Source organism: Cryptomeria japonica, chromosome 10, assembly GCF_030272615.1.
Source record: "Cryptomeria japonica chromosome 10, Sugi_1.0, whole genome shotgun sequence".
Taxonomy (NCBI): Eukaryota; Viridiplantae; Streptophyta; class Pinopsida; order Cupressales; family Cupressaceae; genus Cryptomeria; species Cryptomeria japonica.
In genome coordinates, this window is record NC_081414.1 from 814,703,482 (window position 1) to 814,713,112 (window position 9,631).

The following is a 9,631-nucleotide window of genomic DNA, read 5'->3' on the forward strand; positions in this document are numbered from 1 at the left end:
TTGTGTTTTTTTATTCAATTTTGATATTGTACTTAACATATTTAAGTGAAATTATTTTGTTTGAATCATGCAACACTACCTTGGACTATTTTTTGATATCTTGATCTTATGCATCACATATTAAGCTCAAAAACATCTCAAGCAAGGATATGACTATCACTCGAATCTACTTGTTAAGTTGAAAGCTATGTAAGAATAAGTCCCGATAGTCTATGTTATCAACGTATTGATTAAGTGTATATTGTTTCGAGTGACAAGAATTTTCTATCATGGCCAAGGAGCATTGATGTAAGCTTAGAATATGTTGGTTAAGCCCAACCTCTTCTACTCCTCGCTGCCTGATTTAAGAGCAACATCCATCACCTCCAGCGTGTTTACTATTTCCAAAACATTGTTTTCCTTCAGAGGATGAAAGATGAAAGAAAAAATACAAGTGTAGAAAACTGCAGAGAAGAACAAAGTCACATAACACTCAGATTTACGTGGAAAACCCCAATAAAAATATACCAATAAAAACCATGGGCAAAATATCAATTGTATTGATTCTTAAGAAATACAAAGTTACAACAATCTCAAAACTGTACATTAAAACATGACTTTGAGGAGCATAAAACAACAGAGTTGTGTAGTTCTAATTGAAGACAACTTACTAGATATAGTAAGTATGACTCACACAACATGTAAAACACATATCAAAATTAGTAGTGGAGAATCCATAATGATTGAACCACTGCTAGATGAGTATCCAAAATGACTTCACATTCCAACAAAAGAATCAAAAAGTAAAATGTGCTAGTGACACTTAGAGTGGTCTGAATCACTGTTTCTCTTATGCAGTTTTGTAATAAAACTGCTTGTATATTACAGTCAACATAAAAATTAAATACGGTCCTAGGGCCATAATATTCACTTATGTGACTACCACTCAGTTTTTTTAACAAAATTCATAGACATGACCACCAATCAGATTTCCTCATCAGTCTATCGATGTCCAATTCACCAACATGTTTGCCACTCTAATCAATCTATCAGATTTCCACTTCATCGGCACGATTACCACTCAATTTTTTCTCAAAATTTTCCAAAGGAATCTGTTAAATGTCCAATTCACCAAGACCACCATTTAGTTTTTTCTCAAATAATTTCAAATCAGTCTATTAGATGTTCAGTTCACTAATATAACCACTACTTAAATTATTTTAAAATAAATTTTCATTTAGTATGCTTCATCCATTCCATTGACATAATTTCAATTTAATTCCCATATTCAAACATCCCACTCAGGTCCACTTAACTAAAAAAAATTTAATCAATTTGTAGAAGTCCAATTCATGGACATGATTACCTATCAGATTTTTCTGATCAGTCTATAGATGTCCAATTCACCAACATGATTGCCACTCGGAATTTTTTTCAATTCTAGGATGTCCAATTCATGGGCATGATTACCACTCAAATGTTTCTCAGAATGACAACAGTTTAGATTTTTCTCAAACAATTCCAAATATCAGTCTACTAGATGTTCAATGCTTTCCACTTAGATTATTTGAGGATAAAATTCAAAAGTATGCTTTCTCCCTTCATATTTTCCTTTGACATAATTTCAAATTAATTGCCGAATTCAGACATTCCACTCACCCACTTATCACTCAGATTTTCTAATTCTTCGTTGACACAATTTCTCATCTAAGCCCTATGTTCAAACATGCCAGTCACCCGCTTGACTAAAATTTTTCTAATCAGTCAATGAGATGTCATATTCATTGAAAGGTTAATTTGCCTCTCAAATGAAATATCTTTGTTGCTTCTCTGTCATTTCAATGACTATAAAAAAAGCGCAAGGGCTATGGAAGAAACAAGAGAGCACTCATTAGCGAATGAAAAGTCAACGTGGAATGAAACAAGAGAGCACTCATTACAGGATTTCAAGGCGTATCAAAACTTTAATGTTGTTGGTAGCATCAAGGATTATAATAAAATCAAAGATTAATATACAATTGTAGGAACGGAAATTCTCTTCCACTTCACATATGTTTTTATCTAATCAAATAGGCAATATTTTAAGAAAACTACGATTCAAAATAGCTCATGAAATCATATAACCTATTATATGTTTTAATGAGCCTACTCATAGATTTAGCTCCATAGCCTCCACTCAACCTACAAAAGATCTTATGACAAATATTAATAAATAATTGTACCTTTAGGCTCAAAATCATGTTTGAATCAATAGTTGCCATAGAAAATTTTATACATGCACATCATCCATGATCTTGTGAGTTTCCTTCAAATGATATTTTGGACAATCTATTATAATACGTTTCTAATTATTTTTTTCTTTACAAGCATATTGTGCAATGTATCTTAGTCAAACATAGTAGGAAATAACTCATTGGAAATATATTTTGTATTAATCATTTTTTGTGGATTTGTGACCTATGCTAACCTAGTATATGCTTTAATGTTGTTGGTAACATCAAGGAGGCCGATTAATAAACATGACAAGCTGGGCAAAACAACTTTAGACATAGCAATGTTGATCGCAATAGTAGCATTTGCAGCAGCTTTCACTCTCCCAAACAAAGATCCCCATTATATTGTTGTCTTTCAAATGACAGTGATATGTTGGACTCTCGTTATAGTTAGTTGTTATCAAATGGTCTTTGAGATAACTTGTGAAGGCGGAGTAAGTGCTAGATGTTATCTCGATAGTTAAAGATATTCTGATAGAGCTTCAAGGAGATGTATTGGAATGACTTAACCCGAAACGAGTAACATGGAAATAGAGTGGATCGACATAATAGCTTAGTGTAAACCTAATATGTTTGCATAACACGAAGATCAGTCACAACATGAAGACCAATTGATTTGGGCGGTACGATAGTCCACCTGGATGTTTGACCTAATTTGATCTAGTGAGTTGGATGCAGATTGAGGAGATTAAGATGACCTTGAGAACACATTGCATGCTGACAGGGATGAAGAAGGAATCTTGATCTATCCGATCCCCATAGGAGAGACTCTCACCGACATGAAGAGGTAGATTTAAAGTTGGTCTATTGTGGATCATTTGAGGGACTCATACCGATGATAATGAGGGCATGCGACACGTACCTCGATAGTTCACATATGCCTTGACTGGAAGTATGACTGACCTTGCAGCCATGTTTGTGAGTCGATAGATGCAGAGTTTCACATAATTGTTAACCCATCTTGATCGAGTGACTTGGACATCGAATGGGATGACAAGTGTGCTCCAGGTGGTCGAACATAAATGCAAAGTTGGTGCACATAAATGAGTCGGTTACCGATCAAATCTGAGAAGGTCGACAGAGGATAGAAGTGCATTAATGGCAACTGAGTTGCAGACAGGGGCGCGGCTCAACATGATAAAAAAAATCTGATGAATAATGATGAACAGTTAGTACCAAACTGGTACTGAGAGGGGGGGGTGAATCAGTACAAAAAAAAAGACTTTCCTTGAACCAGTTTGATTGCAAAGATTGTAGTTAACTGGTAAACGGTATCATCGGTCTAAATCAGGGCACTACCGGTAAAACACAATGAGAATGTGAAAGACATAAACCAATAACGCTTAGATCTCCACACAATCTAATATCTCATTTCCACTTCTCCCGTATGCATAAACAAGTAATATATTATCAGAAACATAATGACTGTTGGTTCAACATGCTTTACCACTTGATAGAAAATATTAAGACATCATATGAAAAGCGTCACACATGACACTGATTTTTCACATGGAAACCCAACTAAGAAAAATCACAGTGGGGATGAATACCCACAAGTTGTTCTTTGAACTCTTCTGAAGTTTACTTTGTTAGGAGCCTAGTTTGGTTAAAGACTTTTACAATAGGTTCTGCTAGGAACCAATTCTACTAGGGATCGCCCAGTTAAGGGATGGCTAAATACCCTGTTAAAGGTTTAGAACCCTGCTAAAGGTTACCTCGCAAGAGGATTTGAAGAACTCATTTAATTGAGTCACCCTGTTAAAGGATTTACACAAAGCTTGTTAAAGCTACCCGATTAAGGGATTTTCCAACTGCTGAAATGGTTATAAGTCAATAGGTGATACACTTATATGATAACAACATACAATGCGAAGGCAAATCCACTTTATCTCCTTTACTTCTGCAATCACCCTTTGCAAGTAATGACACATTTCTTCGGTCTGGCAAGAATCAAGTATCTCTTTACTTGGATACACACACAACATTTGCCAACCACTCTAAAATGAAAACATCATTGACCTTATAGGAAACAGATAGGTCGGTAGTGTAATACCCTAAAAATGGTCATCTAAACCATGGGCCCCTAATCTTGACAACATCACCAAGGTCCTAACCAAAGGCAGCTAAATAAATCTTGAGCACACAATTAATTCTTTAATCATCAAATGTCACATGGCAAAATTAATCACTCAATATTAATTAAATATTTATTTAATTAATTGACCATTCCAATTAAGTCATTATCTTATTTATTTTATGAAATATCCTAGCATATTTAATTAAATAAATCAATTTGCCATAAATCTTCAAAAAAAGAATTAATTGACAAAAAATAATTAAAAATTGAGAAAAGAAATCAATTGGATATAATATTGAAAATCAAATTTAAAATTGATGAATAATCTCAAAGAAAGCAGTTAAAACAATTAAATATTAAAATTGAATGAAATAAAAAATAAATCAATTTTTCCTGATTTTATCTTATTTTTAGTTCAATTTCCTTTAAAACTGAGAAAAGCATCCAATCACATCAATTCACTTGGATTGTGCTTCCTCTTGGAAAATCTTGACCGCTCATCATCATTTTATCTTAGCATTTGGTTTCTTTCTGAATTTTCTATAAATTCAGGCTCTCATCTCATTCAAAAGGATCCTGGAGAATGTATTGTTATCATGTTGATTTTATTCTAGGTTCATTGAGAATATTGCATACATTTTTAGATCATAATACTCATTTATTGCTTAAATCTTGTTAGATCCATCTAGCATTCATCATACTCATATAGATTAAATCCTTCGTCTTGATGTTGTCTAGTCACCGGTATTGCTTATAATCTGAGAGCAATCATATACTCGCATCTTTTAGAAGGCAATGGGTCGATTTGCTTTGGTTTTAATACTCATTGATTATATCTGATTAACCATGCATGTAATGACTTGATTGAAGTGTCGTGTCTTACAGGTACAGATTCTTAGTCCACTTTTCACACACATTTCTGGTGCCCACCGTGGGGCAAAGAATTACTTTTTCGGCCTCAAAATCATTTTTTTTATCCTATAGGTTTCGTTCGTACAACCTCTGCAAAATATTGTATGAGTAGTTTCACTACATCGTATGACATTATATTGAAGCTTGCGGTTTATCGTATGACACAAGATTATATCCTGTCAATTTTCATACGAATCAGAATGTGGACTCATACGACATACTGCTTATGATATCTTTTGTCGTCCTATACTGATTTCTAACTCATACGACACATTGCTTATGCTATCTTTTGTCGTTCTATACTGATTTTTGACTCGTATGATACAGGTGTTCTGTCGTTCTGTTTTATGAAGATTTTTGTATGATTCTTGTTTTTTTGATAGATTAAAAACAGATTACTTTTCAGGGGTTTCTTGGGTTAAAATTTGATTATGCTAACACTGATCTTGAATCGTCTTTTATCTGCTTGATATTTTCATAGCTTAACCAGTTTCTTGCAGGACGTTTGTCAAAGAATCTATCAATAAAACATACACCTGTTAAAGAATCAAGAAGAAAATGACTACTGACATATTGGTTTTGCAGGTTGCCTAAGGAGAATTGACTAAACAGTGTTTATTCATTTAATATTTTCTTAGGAACTTAAATTGCTATCTGGTTATAGAACAAATCTGTCTTTCGTGTTTTCAGAAAAATCTAAGAGGTAGGAGAGTATGCTCTTGTCTTTTACAGACAATTAGAAATCTAGACCCTTGAAGATTTTTCTAAATTTTGAGATTTGTGCACCTTTAGTGGGCCTGTCACAGTGGGAAAAAGTAATCACCCTGTGAGAATGACCCAAGTGAGTACAACTGGACCTGAGCATTCCAACTCACTATAATAAATAGGCCTCTGGTGATTAAAGTCTCAGAGGATGAGATTATTTGAGTTTTCCCCTTGAGATCTCTCATATCGAGCATTTTGTAGGGCCTCGCGGTCTCAATCACTTTTACGTGACTACAACTTGTTTCGGTACCTTGTCGGGCTATAGGCCTCAGTCATGCTTGGGTGACTTCAAGGGGTAATTTGAAATGGAATTCCTGACTAAGAACTATAAGATTAGAAGCTACTCGATTCACCTCTGAAAGGTTGATAATCTTTGTGCAAGAGAGATAGTAACTCTCCCAAGACACTTGCCATATCGTGCCCCCATTAGCGTTTGGAGTCGGCTAATACGATGTTGAGAGTTCATTGCGTGAGACTCAACGGCCATATTTTGATTAGCTATTGGGTGTGTACTTAAGTCAGCAAGCAAAGGTTTTCTTCTCTAAGCCAACTTCCATAAGGTTAGCGTGCTGTGATTGGAGTTATTATATATCCTACATGTTTTCTGTGTTTTCATCCTTGGAACTAAAACTGGAGAAAACAAATCAACAAACTCAGTGATCAAAACTCTATCTATGTCACAAACTAGTCTATCCTGGTCAGAAATCAGTCCATCTCATAATTGGTCATACTCAGTCATCATACTCAACTATCATAAAAACTTAGAATTCTTGTCTCTGTCCTGTTAACAGTCGTACGAGTCTGATCATTTGTCGTCCTGCACCATATCCTATGTCATACGAGTCTTCTAAATTGTCGTCCTAAGCTCAATCCTTTGTCGTACGAAACCCAACAGTCTGTTGTTTAAAGCCAAATCCTGTGTCGTACGAGATAGAACTAAACATAATCATTTGTAGTTCGAGACCTACCCATTTGTCATATGGTACTAGGTAGCAACTCGTATGAAATAGAATTGTTGTCGTCCTGAACCTGTTATACTGTCGTACGGTCTCATAAATTCTATCGTAAGAGTCTCTGATTTTGCCAGTCCAAAACAACCAAACCTGTCCAAAACAGTCTACAATGAGCCTAAAATTGGTTATCATCCTCTTGAGCATAAAACAACCTTGATAGTGTACCTCTGTCGTTGCGTTGCACTATTTTGTCGATCATCTTTCAGCTGGTTCAATCAAACATCTTATCAAACCTAAGTTAACTTAGATAACGTCTTACACAGGATAGATCATTCCTGAAACCATACCAGATCTTAGTTACTTCTCTCAATCACTATGTTAAACGAACTACTAGCTACAATTTGATCTTGACTTCTGCAATATATCTCGCTCTTGGTCCTATCAGTTACAAATGCCTATTCAAACCAGAAACTCTCATAGCAAAACAAACAAGGGAAAAGAAACACCCCTTTCATGACACGACAACCCATTCTTCAAAGAAAATCCTTTTTACAATAAACCATCCTTGTCACAGATACCAGTTTACGACATACCAATCTTTGGTCAACCCTCATCTCCCACCATGTCTAGGAAAAGACAAGAAAGAGAAGCTAATAAATGAGACACTCATGATGACTTTAGTAATTAGGCCACTGACAGTGATTCCTCATCAATTGAATCTGAGTCTTCTGAACTTGCTGAAGTTGAAATACATAGATGTCAGAATGACAAAGAATTCCGTAAAATGATGAAGGTCATCATGGCTAGGGAGAAAGAAGAGTATTTCCTAGAATTAGCAAAGCAAGGTGCTAAACTCCCTATAGGTTATAATGTGGAAACCCTCGTCGCTAAAGAAGAAGAAACACCATGGGGACAGATAAACAAACAGATGCAAACATTACAAACTGCGGTCACAAAACTAGAAAACAAAGATAAAACACCAAAAAAATATTTGCTGGACACAATATGCTCATTCCCATTTGAGAAAAGCCTTTACATGTCTCCATTTCCCTCATGGGTTGAGATCCTAAAATTTGTCAAATATGATGGTACCTCAGATCCTCAAGACCATGTTAGAGAGTTTTGTGCCGCCTGTATGGAGTTCATGCATGATCAAACATAACTCATGTGCCTTTTCCCAAGGAGTTTAGAGGGTCAAGCCATGGAATGGTTCTCAAGTCTACCTAAAGGAATAAAAATGTTTGAAGAACTAATCCAGCTATTTTTGCCTCAATACTCATACAACATTCGACATCCTGTAACTATGATAGATCTTTGCAATACTAAATAGAAAACATTGGAGCCTTTACTCACTTTCCTCCAACGTTGGAGAAAGATGTTCTCTAGGTATCCATGACCTATCCCAAACTCTGAGAAAATGGATATATTTGTCAATAACCTGGTCCTAGAACTGAAATATAGTGTGCAAATGCAAGTACACCCATCATTTAACAAAATGGTAGATAATGCTATTCAGATGGAAGATGTGCTCATAAAGAAAGGGGATATCTCACCTTGGAAGGAAACACAACCAGGATCTAGCTCTAAAGAAAAGAATAAATATTGGAAATATAACAAAGATAGCAACAAGAACATTGTTAATGATGGAGTAGCAGATACTGTCCAAGCAAAAACAAAAACCACAATATTCAACTTGGCCAGTGGCACGCAAGCACTCAAGGCAGCTGAAACTACAACAAAAAATCCTCCAAAGAAAACAAGAGAGTGGTTCAAAGACAAACCTTGGGTTTCAAAGTCTAAGCGTGATTTTACTCCTTTGGATGAATCATATGAATCGACTTTTAAAACTTTATTGACAAATAATCTGATAACATTGCCAGACAATTCTAGAACATATGACCCAGAAATTAGGCCCAAATGGTGGAGAGAAAACGAATACTGCGACTATCATTGGAACAAGGGACATAACATAAACAATTGCATGAAACTCAGACATGACATCCAAGATCTTATTGATGCAAGCAAGATCGTCGTGGGAAATCACGTGACTAATGCTATTCATAAGGCCTTTAAAGATCCCTTACCCAACTATGAACAAGGAGATTCCTCAAAATCCAAAGGGAGGAGCTACGGTCAATTATACCTATACTAACAATGATAATGTGATCAACATGATTGAATCCGCTCAAACTAAATCTTGCAATGTGATCATAGTTCAAGATCACCAAAGTCAAGCGCAAACTGCTAATGGCCTGACTCGTGCTCAGAAGAAGATCACTCTCCCAGAAGCTAGTTCCTCAACTTTCGATCAAATAACACCAAATCCACCAAACAGAAAAACAGACACAATTGCGACCAAATCAAAATAGTTGGCTTCATCGTCTTCTCCTGGTTATAGTATTGTTGAACAATTGAAGAGAACCAATGCTCAAATCTCCATTTTGGAACTGCTTAAGATCTCTTCTGCTCATAGAGAGGTCCTGGACAAGGCTTTAATTACCACCAGTGTCCCTAAAGATTTAGACGTAGATCGGTTTCAATCTATGGTTGGTCACTTGACCTTACCTCATTACCTCACTTTCTCTGAAGAAGATGATAACTCACTCAATCACTCGCATAACCAGCCATTACACATTGAAGCCATGATCCATAAACACTGCGTTAAACGTGTT